The sequence below is a fragment of the Phocoena sinus genome, chromosome 16 (genome assembly GCF_008692025.1).
Source record: "Phocoena sinus isolate mPhoSin1 chromosome 16, mPhoSin1.pri, whole genome shotgun sequence".
NCBI lineage: Eukaryota > Metazoa > Chordata > Mammalia > Artiodactyla > Phocoenidae > Phocoena > Phocoena sinus.
Window position 1 is genome coordinate 66,619,451 of NC_045778.1, and position 14,549 is coordinate 66,633,999.

Here is a 14,549-nt window from a genome sequence, read left to right on the forward strand (position 1 = left end):
GAGCTTTATCTCCGGCAAGCTGAATGATCTTGGGCTGATTATTTAACCTCTGAAGACAGAATAACCTTGAATTTCAGAGCAAGGGTACAGAACCTCCTTTGTTTACATCCCAGCTCTGTCACCCACTATATGTACAACTCTGGGAAACAATCTCTCAAAGCCTCAGTTTTCTCATCTCCACAATGGAGATAATAAAGTATCTACCTTACAGGGTTGTTGTAAAAACAATGTGTGCAGACTTCTTGCCTGGTGCCTGGCACGGGTTAAGCACTTAGTGTCAGCGCTTAGTGAACCCTGGTTTCTTCAACTATAACACCAGCATAATGACTCCCTCCATGCTTATCCCATGGTATCCTTTGGGTACCAAATCAAAATGAGCAGAAGTTAAAAGCACATTAGAGTAAAGTGTCACATACTATTAGGTGTTTCTGCTGTTATTAGGCAAAGCAGATATAAAAGAAACAAACCTCTAATGCAGGTTTGGGCACAGAGTAGGTGACTAACAGATATTTAGTGAAACGAACTAAATATAATCAGTAAGAACAAGTGGCTTTTCTAATTGTTTGGCACCAGATATACCCCCATGAATATTCCTGTTTGCATTTCAGGTGGAAAGTTCTCAGCACACTTCCAGGCACACACAGGGGTGTCCCTCCTGGTGGCTCAGGGTGTTCTCCATGGCCTGGGAAACTTCAGCTCCCTCCCTCATATGCCCCATCCATCATGCTTCTTGTCCCCCAGTGCAGGTGGTAGTGGAACCAGTGGGCCTGCTGCTTGCTTGGTTGCATTCGTATCATTGGAGAGAAGCTAGAGAGAGCTAGTTTCACTTCGAAAGGGGAAGTGATCCATTCTCTCTCTGGTCCTACTCATTTTTCACTTTAAGACAAGACAGAAGGAATCATATTTCTTTCTGAAGTCTTTATTTCCCTGTCAATAAAAATCTTGTTAGCTGCCTGGCTGGGCAGGGTTTAACACTGGCATGCTCATTTGGTCAATCCTGTTTCTGTTCCTTTATTAACCCTGGTTCAGTGTTGGACAGTTGAAGTGCTGGCTCCTTCAAGATCAGAGCTCTCAGGTACAGTCACCAGCCCAGGACCAGTACATTGGTTTGGAATCTTGTCTTCTCATTAGTTTGATGAACATTCACCACTCATCCTACAAGGAACTGTGAGGGACGTAGAAAAGCATTAGAGGTGGCTGGGGATGGCATCATGGGGAGGGATGTGGGTAAGAGCGTGGTCGCTGGAGTCCGATTTCCTGGGTAGGAAGTGTGGCTCCATCAACTGAGGACATTTCTGTACCTATTTATGCTCAAGGGTCCCAGGTTGCTCATATTGTTGAAATAATGAATATAAAGTACTTGGCTTAGTGCCTGGAAGGAAGGAGGTAGGCAATACATTCTCACAGTGATAATGATTATTCAGTGTTAAACTGTGGATTGAAAAGCACCTGTTATGTGGCAGGAGCTGTTCTCAATGCTTGGAATGCATCAGGGAACAAAACAAAAATTGCTGTCCTCGTAGAGCTTACATGATAAGGATGACAATAAAGATGATGATAAAGATAATGACGATACTGAAGATGGTTCCTGTCCTCCGGGAGCTTAAAATCTACTGCGGGAAATACAGTGAATCCCCATGTAGCCACGGCCTTACCCTGAGACACTTGCAGCCCAATGAGTTTCTCTCGTACCGCACAGTAGGATCGTTGGGGGTCCACAGAACGCTCTATTCATCTCTGGGCCTCCACTGCCTAGTTTTCTGAGTGTATTAGTGAGTCTCCTGTATTAAATTTCCAACCTCAAGACAGGGTGTGGCCTGTCACGGGAGAGAAGGATGGCTCAGGGAGGCCCTGTTAAACCAGAGAAAATATGACAGGGTGATGGAGGACAGAGATCATTCATTTCTTCATCCATTCATTCAGAAATATTTCTCAAGCACCTAAGAGGTGGCAGGAACTGTGCCAAACACTGTGAGGGGCACAGAGATGAATGAATGAGGCACGGTGCCAGGTCACACGTCACCAGAGCATGGGTGGCTATCTCCCTACGGTCGTTGGGTCATTGCGAGGAATCTCATGCCTGCGTTTCCAGCCTTCATCCCCTCCCTCTGCAGTGGGAGGAGGGGAATGGCTGCAACTGAGGGAAGTGTGTTTGGGCAGAGAACCACCCACTGGAACACAGACCAAGGAAAACCAGAGGAAACTGTTCTGTCCTCCGCGGTCTGACTGGGAACAGCATTAGCAACGTCAGCGTCTCTAGAGAAGAAAATCAATTACGTGAATAACTGAACTGTAAGTCAGTGAGAAAGGTTCCACACCCGAGTCAATACCTTCTACAGCCGATGCTTTGAGAGTTCGTCATGACAAGAGAACGTTGATGTTGCAGCAATTTGAGGATTAGTTGGTCACCCTTAGATGCTGTATTTGTTTCACACCTGGTGTCACCTTGTCAAGGCCCTGCTGTTAAAGACAGGATGAGTTCTCTGGGATGGAGATGACCTCCTGAGTGATGGGCATGTGAAGAAGCAGGAGAAGGAGGAAGAAGAAGAAGAGATGCTGACACTTTAATGGCGTTGTCTATTCTGAGGGCTGTTACATGTGGTCCTCCAAACAACCAGTAGAGTGGACAGGAAACGTATGTATCTCTTAGTTTCAGTTTCCTCAGTTGTAAAATGGGACAAGAGACTTAGCCAAGGTCTTAAAATTAGTAAGTGTCAGAGAGGAGTCTAAAACCCAGGACTCCAGGATCCAAGTTTAGTGCCTTTCCCGCCATACCAGCCAGCTCACTGCTTGTGACATAGACTTGAGTAAAGAAACTACTGGATGACTAGATGGTTTCTCTAGAACACTAGTTCCTTAACAATGTTAAAGGTATTACACACACACACACACTCACACACACACACACACACACACACATACACAGAGACATTTCTGTCAAATAAGTCAGCGGTCACTAGAATGAGGAAAGGTAAATGGGCTTCATTGCTGCAGGACTTCTCAGTGCCTTGATAGGCTCACTTAACAAGGGACTCCTCGAGACTATTCAAAACAGGGAGAAAGGATACAATTCCATTCCACACTTTCTTCATGGATTACTTTTAAGGACTAGTCTTCTAAGAAACATGCTTACAGAAACCCTGCTTTGATTTGTCATTTTCTTTTTTTTGAAAATTTTTTTGAAAAAATTTTTTTAATTAATTAATTTATTTTCGGCTGCGTTGGGTCTTGGTTACTGTGCACGAGCTTTCTTTAGGTGGGGCGAGCAGGGGCTACTCTTCGTTGCAGTGTGCAGGCTTCTCATTGTGGTAGCTTCTCTTGTCGTGGAGCACGGGCTCTAGGCGCGCAGGCTTCAGTAGTTGTGGCATGCAGTCTCAGTAGCTGTGGCTCGCAGGCTCTAGAGCACAGGCTCAGTAGTCGTGGTGGCGGGGCTTAGTTGCTCCGTGGCATGTGGGATCTTCCCAGAACAGGGCTTGAACCCTTGTCCCCTGCATTGGCAGGCAGATTCTTATCCACTGCGCCACCAGGGAAGTTCCTGTAATTTTCTTCTTTAGTTCCCTCTAAAAACCTCAGAGAGACACCTGTATGAACCAAGGGAGGCTCGGGGGATGGTAGCCCAGTGATTAGCGGCAAATTTGTTTCTGGCCTGGGTGACCTTTACATCCAGCCCTCTGTTCTTACACAGGTCTGTACTTCAAAGGCCTCATATCCCCAGGAGAGGGCTGACCTGGTGGTCAGGGGGCTCTGCCACCACCCTGAGGTGTGACCTTAGGCAAGTCAAGTTCCCACTTTGGACCTCAGATTCCTGTCCTGTAAATAGTGCATGAGTCTCACCAGGACAGTTTGTTAAGATGCAGAATCTTGAGTCCCACCCCAGAGGTTGCCATTCAGTAGGTTTGGGGTGAGGCTTTGGAATCTGTATTTGTAATTGTCATGTCAGGTGATTTTGGTGTGAAAGCCTGTCTACACTAGGGCCCTGGAGAGATTTATTCAAACCAGTGAGGACCACAGAGAGACCTCTGAACATATGAAAGAGATGAGGAAATCAGCCTTACACATCAAGTGATGTCAGGTATACACATCCTGTTTCCGCCTACCTTTCTGAGAAGATGGCCATCCCCCATTTACATCTTCTCCTTACCTGGGATTTACTATTCTCTTTTTATTCATCTCTAGTTGGTAATTGTTTACGAACAGCTCTCTTGGGGAGTGGGGAGGAATCCCTTTCTTTATCTACAATTCACTGCCTATTACAAGGTGTTTAAAAAAGCCCATAAATTATATCACACTTTTAAGTGTAGATGCTGGAAATACCACCATGGTGGTAAAAATCCATTTATAATCTGCTTAAAAGCTGTTCTGAAATGATGGGTTCTAGAAGAGAAGTTGGCCCTTTAGAAAAGTTTTTCTGCTATACTGAGAGTTACATAATCCCAAGCTCTGTTTGGAGGCGAGCTGCCAAGAGTTTGGGCTGCTAAAAGAACAATCATTTTCCAATTTCACTTCAAACCAGACATGGATAAGAAACTTTAAAATTAGGAAGGTTTTCAAGTGAACATAATTTACTTTGGTAATCAAATGTAAGTTATTAAAAAAAGGTTTAGAGAAATGAAGTAGGATTGGGAGTCTGAGAGTACTGAAATCCTTCCCCCACTGGAAAACTGGCAGAGGAAGTTCTGATTATGAAAAACTGTGGTGGCAGTTCCCACTCCTGACACCAAGATGGTTGTCCCTCCCAGTTTTCACTGCTGTCAGAGGGAGAGGCAGTAGAAACAAGCAGAAGGTATACAGATATACTTAGTGTCTTGGGCTTATTTTCTAGTTACTTGTGCTCATATCGTATACAGGCTTTTTACCTTAATTTTCCACGTGACATTATAACACGACAGCTTACCCAAGTTGCTACAAATCGTTATAACATCATATATAAAATTTCATTGTTTTCCATCACACTAGTACACTCTAAATTCATTTAGTCATTACCCTTTTATTGGGCATTTTGGTTATTTCTATTTTTTTCTCTTGTAGAAAAAGAAAAAAATTGCAATGAACTTTCAGTGCATAAAGAGTTTTCTGTATTTAGAATTATTCCCTTAGAAGAGATTCTAATATAGATTGAATTCTGGTACCACAGCAGTGTAATTGTCCTCAATTTTTCTTTATTTTTTCAAAATGCTTGGAAGAGCTTTCAAAGACAAACTGGTCTGAAATTACCTCCTGGGAGGGGTCTGATTTCAAAATAAAGATTTATGAAAAGAAAAAAATCTGTGCAAGTCTAGATATAAAATCAGGATGCTACTACCTACTAATTGATCATATTTATGGTTTAATAAGAAAGCTATGAATGGAGTTCTGTGTGTTTAATTCTTTAAAGCTTCTTTTGCATATATATCATCTTTTCACTCATCTGAGTTGAAAGCATCACCTGAAAGTTTAGCCACAAAGTCTAATTCATGGTAGTAACAGTGATATATTTCAGTATATTCATGTTAGACATGAAAATACTCTGAAAAATTTTCATGTTGCTGTTATACCCATCAGGAGAGTTATTGGGCTATTGTTTGACCATTGTTCAAAACGAAGAAGCAAAACACAGCTTGGAGGAGGGACTTGTTTTTTAGTTCACAAGGCTAAGTAGAGGCAACACTGATGCCTGGGGCTGTGTTTCCTGATTCCCAGACCTGTGGTTAATGGGAATACTTTTATCACACTAATGTAAATCAGTCTTCATCCCTCCATTTATCTCTATGTGCAATAAATGGCGTAATGATTGTACCTAAGAGGGGGTCAATACCTAGATGCTGGAAATAAAAGGATTAAAAAAATGATTCTCTGTTCTCAAGAAAGTACCATGATAATGGGAGAATCATAAATGCCAATAGATTACCTACAATTTGAGTATGTGTAACTGTGTTACGCAGTTAAATATTGAGGGCACACAAAAGGGACGTAACTAACAAGCGGAGAAGTTGGGGAAGGCTTCTCCAAAGCAAGGACGTCTGAAATCATCCTTAAAGGAAAAATACGTTTGCAAGTCAGGGATTAGGTGTGTGTATTGGGGAAGGACATTCAAAGCGGAGGGCACGGGAGGAGCCTAAGCAGAGAAGCGTTAAGGGTTATAGACTCTTCTAGGAATGGTGATATCAATTCAGTGCCATTGAGTCTGAAGGCTTGGAGGGTGGATGAATGGGTGACAAGGCAGGAGGCACTGGGCAGTAGAGAATGTGCAGGTCATTGTAAGAAGCTTGGACTGAGAGCACCGGGCACCAGGCAAAGGGAGTCAGGAGTGTCTTGCAGGTTACGTTGTGTGCGTGTGTGTGTGAGAGAGAGAGAGAGAGAGACAGAGACAGAGACAGAGAGGGACAGAGAGAGAGACAGACAGACAGAGATAGAAAGAGAGAGAGAGGGGCTTCCCTGGCGGTCTAGTGGTTAAGACTCCGACACATGCAGACGGGAGGTCATTTACGAGGCCTTTGCAAGGAGGCAGGTGAAGGTTGAGGATCCAGCTAAGGCAGTGATAACCAGGCTGGAGAGAAGAGGCCACATGTAAGAGATATTGACAGAATCGAGCTTTAATTAAATGTGGGGACTAAAAAAGAATCAGCTACTTAGGATAATTTTAAGACTTCCAGTTAGGGAAAGTGGGGGAAGAGTAGAGCTGGAAGATGCAAGAAAGAGAATCAGTTGGAGGGAAGAAGGATAAGAAAGTGAGTTACGTTTGGGATGTTTGGAGGGGATCCAGGTAAAGGCGCGGCAGTTGGAGATGTGAGCGGGGCAGTTAGAGCAGGGGACAGAGATTTGGAAGCTGGAGCAAATGTAGTTTGGTGTAGTTGAGGAAGGAGTGGGTGGGGTCATCCAGAGAGGACAGGCAGAGGGAATAAGAAAACAGGAAGGAACCACACCTGGGAAATGCTGACCTTTACTAAAAGGACCCAGCAATGGAGCCTGAGAAGGAAGGGGAGAAGAGGCAAGAAAAAGTAGCGATTTGGAAACAAAGGGAGAAAAACCTGTTGTTTCTCTGCCTGAAAATTTCCTACTAGAAAGAGGGTCAGTATAACCCAGTTAGGACTCTTTTTGCAGCAAGTGCTAAACTGGACAGGACACAGGGCCCACAGCCTGCCCTGGGGAACCCAGGATGCATGGTCGTCCTACCTTGGCAAGAGCCGACTGAGGTAGCCGGTGTTGCCCTGGGGAAAGCGTCTCAGGGAGCTGCTGCAGAACTTAATTGTCCTCATTTTCTAAAGCAGTTGGGGGAACAGATTAAAGAAGGAAAGAAAATAACCGCACATGGTCACTGGCTCCCTGATTGGTGCTCCATTTACTTCATCTCCTTTAATGATTTCACCACCCCTACAAGGGAAATGGAGGTGGTATCTGATTGGGGAACCTCTTCTTCATCCTTATGTTTCCGGTTCCATCACAGACCTTTCCAGTCTCTCTTTCACACTCCCATCCCCAAGAAGCTGCTTCCTTTTTCCAATTGGTTGGGTGCTAAGGATCTGCACACCCATTGGCCCATCATTCTTTTCCCAGGTGGTTTAAGCCCATAGAGTCCCTGTTTCCTCTTCTTGTTCTGGAAGTGATCTGATCCTCTGTCTGATCCCCACTATTCTCTTCTTTGTGGCCAAGAGTAACCTTTGGGGAAGGTAGATGGTTATGACTATTTTGCCTGAATTTGGTTCAGTTTTTGGAATAGGGAAAAATATTAGAAATATTAAGAATTACTGGCTGTGGATTCAGGCTGCACTCCCAAATCCAGTTATTAAGGTGATGTTGACAACCGCCCCCACCCCCCGCAATTTGACTCATGGCTACTTTTTATTTTATTCAGATTCTTATCTGGAGGAGGAGAAAAGCGTTACTTATTGACCTGTTCAAATCCCAACATATGCTCATTTTACATATGAGGAAGTGGAACTCACTCACTTTATAAATGTCAGAGCAGGAGTTAAAGCAGAGTCTAAACCCCAGAGAGTCAACCCAAACTCCTCGTCCTATTTCCGTGTTTCTCCATGCTGCCTCTTCAGGTTGACATTATGCTGACAAAAAGAAAAAAAAGTCTCACAGTCAAATTATGTGATCCCAGTTAACAATGATTCACTCAAGCCAGCTTTTGATGTCCTGCCTGCTCCCAGGCTATCAGTTCAGGAAGTGCTCTCTGGTCTGTTCCCACGAGGTGTATTCTGAGATGGCCTTCTCATCGGCTGTGCTGGGAAAGAACCGACTATTGACACGGCAGACACTCTTCCTTTCCCTAAAGATTCCACTTCTTTGGATGATGCCAGCTTTCCTGATGGGGAACAGGAAAAGGGTCCAGTTTCTCTGCAGGACCATTCAAGCATTTTCCCAGGGCAGGATGATCCTTGGGAAAGTTACAGGAATTTCCCTGCAGGCTCTGTTGCGCTCTAGGCTGCAGAGAATTCTTGCCTGTTTTTCTCTCACCCTAACCATCACCTCAGCAGCCCCTCCCTGCCCCCTAGCCAAGCAAGGGCACGCATGTGAGAATGCCTTGCACTTAATCCCAGAGTAACACTGTATTACTTCATTGGTCCTGACAATCGCTCTGCGGGTTCATTTTCCCAAGTGAGGAAACTTGAGTCATGGAGAAGTGATGAGCAGTGTCCCAGACATAGATGGGGACTAAGCTAGTGTAAAACATGGGTCTAGGTCTCTCTTCTTCTGGAGCTCTTTACCCTATAAGAGTGAGTATATGTATTTAAAAAATTATATCTCAACATATAAAAAAGGAAAAAGAAGTAGAAGTGACTTGGAAAGAGTAGAAACTGGGAGATCCTCATACTCGGCTTCCCCTCTACTTCCTGTGGGCTCCTCCAAACCCCTTCTACAGCGTGCACTGGCGCAGATTAGATTCTGAGTTATGTATTTTCTGATTTTAAAGTCTGGATGTTTGGACCAAGAAAACAAAAGTCTTAAGACTGAGACTTGTGGTAGGCTGGAAATGTCTTTAGACCAGTGTCACCAATTTTAGGTTCAAAACACTATCTTCTGGCCTTAATGGAGGCAAAGTGGTGTAGTGTGAAAAGTATGGGATTTGGAATTAAAAGACCCAAGTACAAATCACAGCTCTGCCACTTACTTAACCATGTGGCTTTTAAAAACATTTTTTTAATTGAAGTATAGTTGATTTACAATGTTGTGTAATTTCTGCTGTACAGCAAAGTGATTCAGTTATATATATATATTCTTTTTTTAATATTCTTTTCCATTACGGTTTATCATAGGATATTGAATATGGTTCTCTGTGCTGTACAGTAGGACCTTGCTGTTTATCCATTCTATATATAATAGCTTACTTCTGCTAACCCCAACCTCTCCATCCCTCCCCTCAGCCCCTCCCCCTTGGCAACCACAAGTCTGTTCTCTACGTCTGTGAGTCCATTTGCTGTGTGGCTTTGATGGATCACGTAATCTCTGAGTCTCAGCATTCTCACTGGTGAAATGGGCTTACGTCCCCTTAGCCTCACAGAGCCATGGTGAGGAGCATATGAAAGGACACATGTGAAAGCTTTTCTAAATGTTATTTATTTACATGTGTGTGTTATTTTCTATTGTTATGGCCACTTCTGTCCTTTGAAGTGGCTGAGTTGCAGATATTTACAGGTGCCACCTTTCATTAAGTAGAAGCTAGCAACATTAAGTTGGCATTCTAGTTTACATTTTCCAAAGAAACCTTGGAAAATAGTTAACAGCGACCACAAGCAGGTGGAGGAGGTTAATGGGTATAAAGAAGCTGTCACTGACCAAAGAAAAGAATCTGTTGGGTTTCCATGGTTACTGCCTTTTGGATATTCAGAAATCAGAAGTACTCTCAACATCTTTGAGGCAGCAATGAGGTTCACAACTGAAATGAGGTGGCAAAACCCACCAAGTATAGACATTTTTTTTTTTTTTGGCTGCGTTGGGTCTTTGTTGCTGCTCACGGGCTTTCTCTAGTTGCGGCGAGCGGAGGCTACTCTTCGTTGTGGTGCACGGGCTTCTCACTGCGGTGGCTTCTCTTGTTGCGGAGCATGGGCCCTGGGCACGCAGGCTCAGTAGTAGTGGCACACGGTCTTAGTTGCACCGCGGCATTCCAGGACAAGGGATAGAACCCGTGTCCCCTGCATTGGCAGGCAGATTCTTAACCACTGCACCACCAGGGAAGTCCCCAGACATTTAAAAATATCCAAATTCACCCTGTGAGTTGTCATCTGTAAAAGATACATGCTTTGAGAGCTGTGAGACACGTTGAATTTGAGACTGAAATGACTCACAGCTGGTAGCTTGTTGATGGGACAATATTGAGCTGGGCTTGGCAACTGCAGACTCAATCAGTGGGTCTCAAAAGCCTTCTGGGCACAGGTGCTACCTTCCTACTTAGATCATGGTGAGGGCTCTAAGGCTGGAGATGTGGTTGGAGATTTGGGTAAGGAGTAAGGCACGGTGGGTGAGCTGCTGAACAGATACGAGCTTGGGAAGCTCCTACCCATTCTGACACATTTTTTTACTTTGCTAAATCTTTAAAAAATAATCGAAAGTCAAAAACCTCCAGCCAATATGATGTCACAGTTGTACATCTTGATAAGAAAATTTGAACATACATAAGCCAAAAACTAGTGAATAACTCTGCACACTCTCTGCACTGCTTTGAGAATTAGATCAGTGTCACATCAAAAAATACTTTTATTTTAAAATAATAAAATTTAAAATAATAAAAATTTAAAATATAATAAAATAAGACATTTTATTTATTTATATTTTTGGTATGCGGGCCTCTCCCTGTCGTGGCCTCTCCTGTTGCGGAGCACAGGCTCCGGACGCGCAGGCTCAGCGGCCATGGCTCACGGGCCCAGCCGCTCCACGGCATGTGGGATCTTCCCGGACCGGGGCACGAACCGGCGTCCCCTGCATCGGCAGGCGGACTCTCAACCACTGCGCCACCAGGGAAGCCCTAAAATAAGACATTTTAAAATAAAAGAAATCGTGGATGAAATCCTTCTGTTCCTGCCATGCAGCTGGAGTATAGGAGAAAGGTGTTGACCTGGAATTTTATATGGGATGATCAATGTAACTTTTAAATTTTATTTCTCATGGCTATATTTTTCTTGGCTCACTTCCATTTTGCAAACGCTTGAAGTACAGTACATTTGATGTGGAGGTAATAGGTAAGGATTCAGTTAGATTTAAAATCTACATCGTAGATTCCTTGGCATCTTGGCACTTGTTCAAATGAAAATGTATGGCAAAATGTGTTTTTCAAAGTGAGCTTTTGAAGGAACAGAGACCTGAAATGTAATGCATCTTGTGGAGAACAAATGGTTTAACAACTTTGCAAATTAATAAAATAAATTTGTTTCTTGATCATTAGGGGCCCCACATTAGGGTGGTTAAAAAAAGAAAAGGGGAAAGAAAAAACGAAATCTCAAACCATTTACAGATGCAGGCAGACAGGTCCACTTGGGACTCTCTGAAGCTATTTTAATATCTTACTATTCAAAGCGTGATAGGAGGACCAGCTGCAAAGAATCACCCAGAATTTTGTTAGAAATGCTGGATCTTAGCTCCTACCCCAGACCTTCTGGACCTGAAGCTTCATTTAGCAAGATACCTAGGTGGCTTCTATGAACATTATGGTTCCCTTGGCTTTGGTACTTTCAGTTCTCAGGGCTGAACTTTGGGAGCAATCCTAAACTAGATGCCAGACTAGACCTCTTGAGTCCTAAGGAGCCAGACCACTGATGTTCGGAATGATGGTTTAGTTCCCAAACACACAGGAGACATAGTTCTGTGAGTGACCAACTGTCCTTTTGTATAAGCGACTGCCTCTGGCGCAGGGCTGTGGGTGAATCAGAGCATGTGATTTATTGGACATATATTTAGAAAGAAAACGATTGCCCAAAGAAGGAGGGCGTGGGACTTCCCTGATGACACAGTGGTTAGGTATCTGCCTGCCAATGCAGGGGACACGGGTTGGATCCCTGGTCTGGGAAGATACCACATACCATGGAGCAACTAAGTCCATGTGCCACAACTACTGAGCCTGTGCTCTAGAGCCTGTGAGCCACAACTACTGAGCCCACGTGCCATGACTGCTGAAGTCCACGTGCCTAGAGCCTGTGCTCCACAACAAGAAAAGCCACTGCAATGAGAAGCCCACACACCGCAAGGAAGAGTCACCCCTGCTCGCTGTAACTAGAGAAGCCCGCACGCAGCAACAAAGACCCAAATGCATCCCAAATAAATAAATAAATAAAACAACCTTTCTTTGGCTTAAAAAAAAAAAAAAAGAAAGAAGAAACATGAAGAAACAATATCACTCATATCTGTTTTTCACTATAAAATAATATTGCTGGTTTGCAGGCTTTCTAGACTCCTTAGGGTATTCTATTGCCAATCTGAGGGGTTTTTTTCTTTTTACATATTTAGAAGCTATGTAATAGAAATGTTGCTGCATGAGAACAAAAATATTTGTCTCACAAAATGTTCCCATTCAATCAGTTGCCACATATTTTTGTTCCATGCGGCCCTTCATAAACTAACAGTATCTGTAGGCAATGCAATTGACATAGCATCAGAGGAGTAGGTTTATATGTTTAAAGTGGGTATATGATTTCATGTCCAGGGATTTATTTTTAGACAAAAGATCATTGATTTAAAAAAATTTTTTTAACATCTTTATTGGAGTATAATTGCTTTAAAATGGTGTATTAGTTTCTGGTATATAACAAAGTGAATCAGCTATATGTATACATATAACCTCATGTCCCCTCCCTCTTGCGTCTCCCTCCCACCTTTCCTATCCCACCCCTTTAGGTGGTCCCAAAGCACCGAGCTGATGTCCCCATATGATGCAGCTGCTTCCCACTAGCTATCTATTTTACATTTGGTAGTGTATATATGTCAATGCTACTCTCTCACTTCGTCCCAGCTTACCCTCCCGCCTCCCTGTGTCCGAAAGTCCATTCTCTACATCTGCATCTTTATTCCTGTCATGCCCTTAGGTTCATTGGAACCTTTTTTTTTTTTTTTTTAGATTCCATAGATATGTGTTACCATACGGTATTTGTTTTTCTCTTTCTGACGTACTTCTCTCTGTATGACAGACTCTAGGTCCATCCATCTCACTATAAATAACTCAGTTTTGTTTCTTTTTATGGCTGAGTAATATTCCATTGTATATATGTGCCACATCTTCTTTATCCATTCATCTGTTGATGGACACATAGGTTGCTTCCATGTCCCGGCTATTGTAAATACTACTGCAATGAACATTGGGGTGCATGTGTCTTTTTGAATTATGGTTTTCTCAGGGTATATGCCCAGTAGTGGCATTGCTGGGTCGTATGGTAGTTATATTTTTAGTTTTTTAAGGAAACTCCATACTGTTTTTCCATAGTGGCTGTATCAGTTTACATTCCCACCAACAGGGCAAGAGGGTTCCCTATTCTCCACACCTTCTCCAGCATTTATTGTTTGTAGATTTTTTTGATGATGGCCATTCTGACTGGTGTGAGGTGATACCTCATTGTAGTTTTGATTTGCATTTCTCTAATGATTAGTGATGTTGAGCATCTTTTCATGTGTTTGTTGGCAATCTGTATATCTTATTTGAAGACATGTCTATTTAGATCTTTCGCCCATTTTTGGATTGGGTTGTTTTATTGTTTGATATTGAGCTGCATGAGCTGCTTGTATAGTTTGGAGATTAATCCTTTGTCAGTTACTTAGTTTGCAAATATTTTCTCCCATTCTGAGGGCTGTCTTTTCGTCTTCTCCTTTGCTGTGCAAAAGCTTTTAAGATTCATTAGGTCCCATTTGTTTGTTTTTGTTTTTATTTCCATCTCTCCAAGTGGTGGGTCAAAAAGAATCTTGCTGTGATTTATGTCAAAGAGTGTTCTTCCTATGTTTTCCTCTGAGTTTTATAGTGTCTGGCCTTACATTTAGGTCTTTAATCCATTTTGAGTTTATTTTTGTGTATGGTGTTAGGGAGTGTTCTAACTTCATTCTTTTACATGTAGCTGTCCAGTTTTCCCAGCACCACTTATTGAAGAGACTGTCTTTTCTCCATTGTATATTCTTGCCTCCTTTATCAAAGATATGGTGACCATATGTGCATGGGTTTATCTCTGGGCTTTCTATCCTGTTCCATTGATCTATATTTCTGGTTTTGTGCCAGTCCCATACTGTCTTGATTACTGTAGCTTTGTAGTATAGTCTGAAGTCAGGGAGCCTGATTCCTCCAGCTCCGTTTTTCTTTCTCAAGATTGCTTGGTTATTCGGGGTCTTTTGTGTTTCCATACAAATTGTGCAATTTTTTGTTCTGGTTCTGTGAAAAATGCCATTGGTAATTTGATAGGATTGCATTGAATCTGTAGATTGCTTTATAGTCATTTTCACAATATTGATTCTTCCAATCCAAGAGCATGGTATATCTCTCCATCAGTTTGTATCATCTTTAATTTCTTTCACCAGTATCTTATACTTTTCTGCATACACGTCTTTGTCTCCTTAGGTAAGTTTAACCTAGGTATTTTATTCTTTTTGTTGCAATG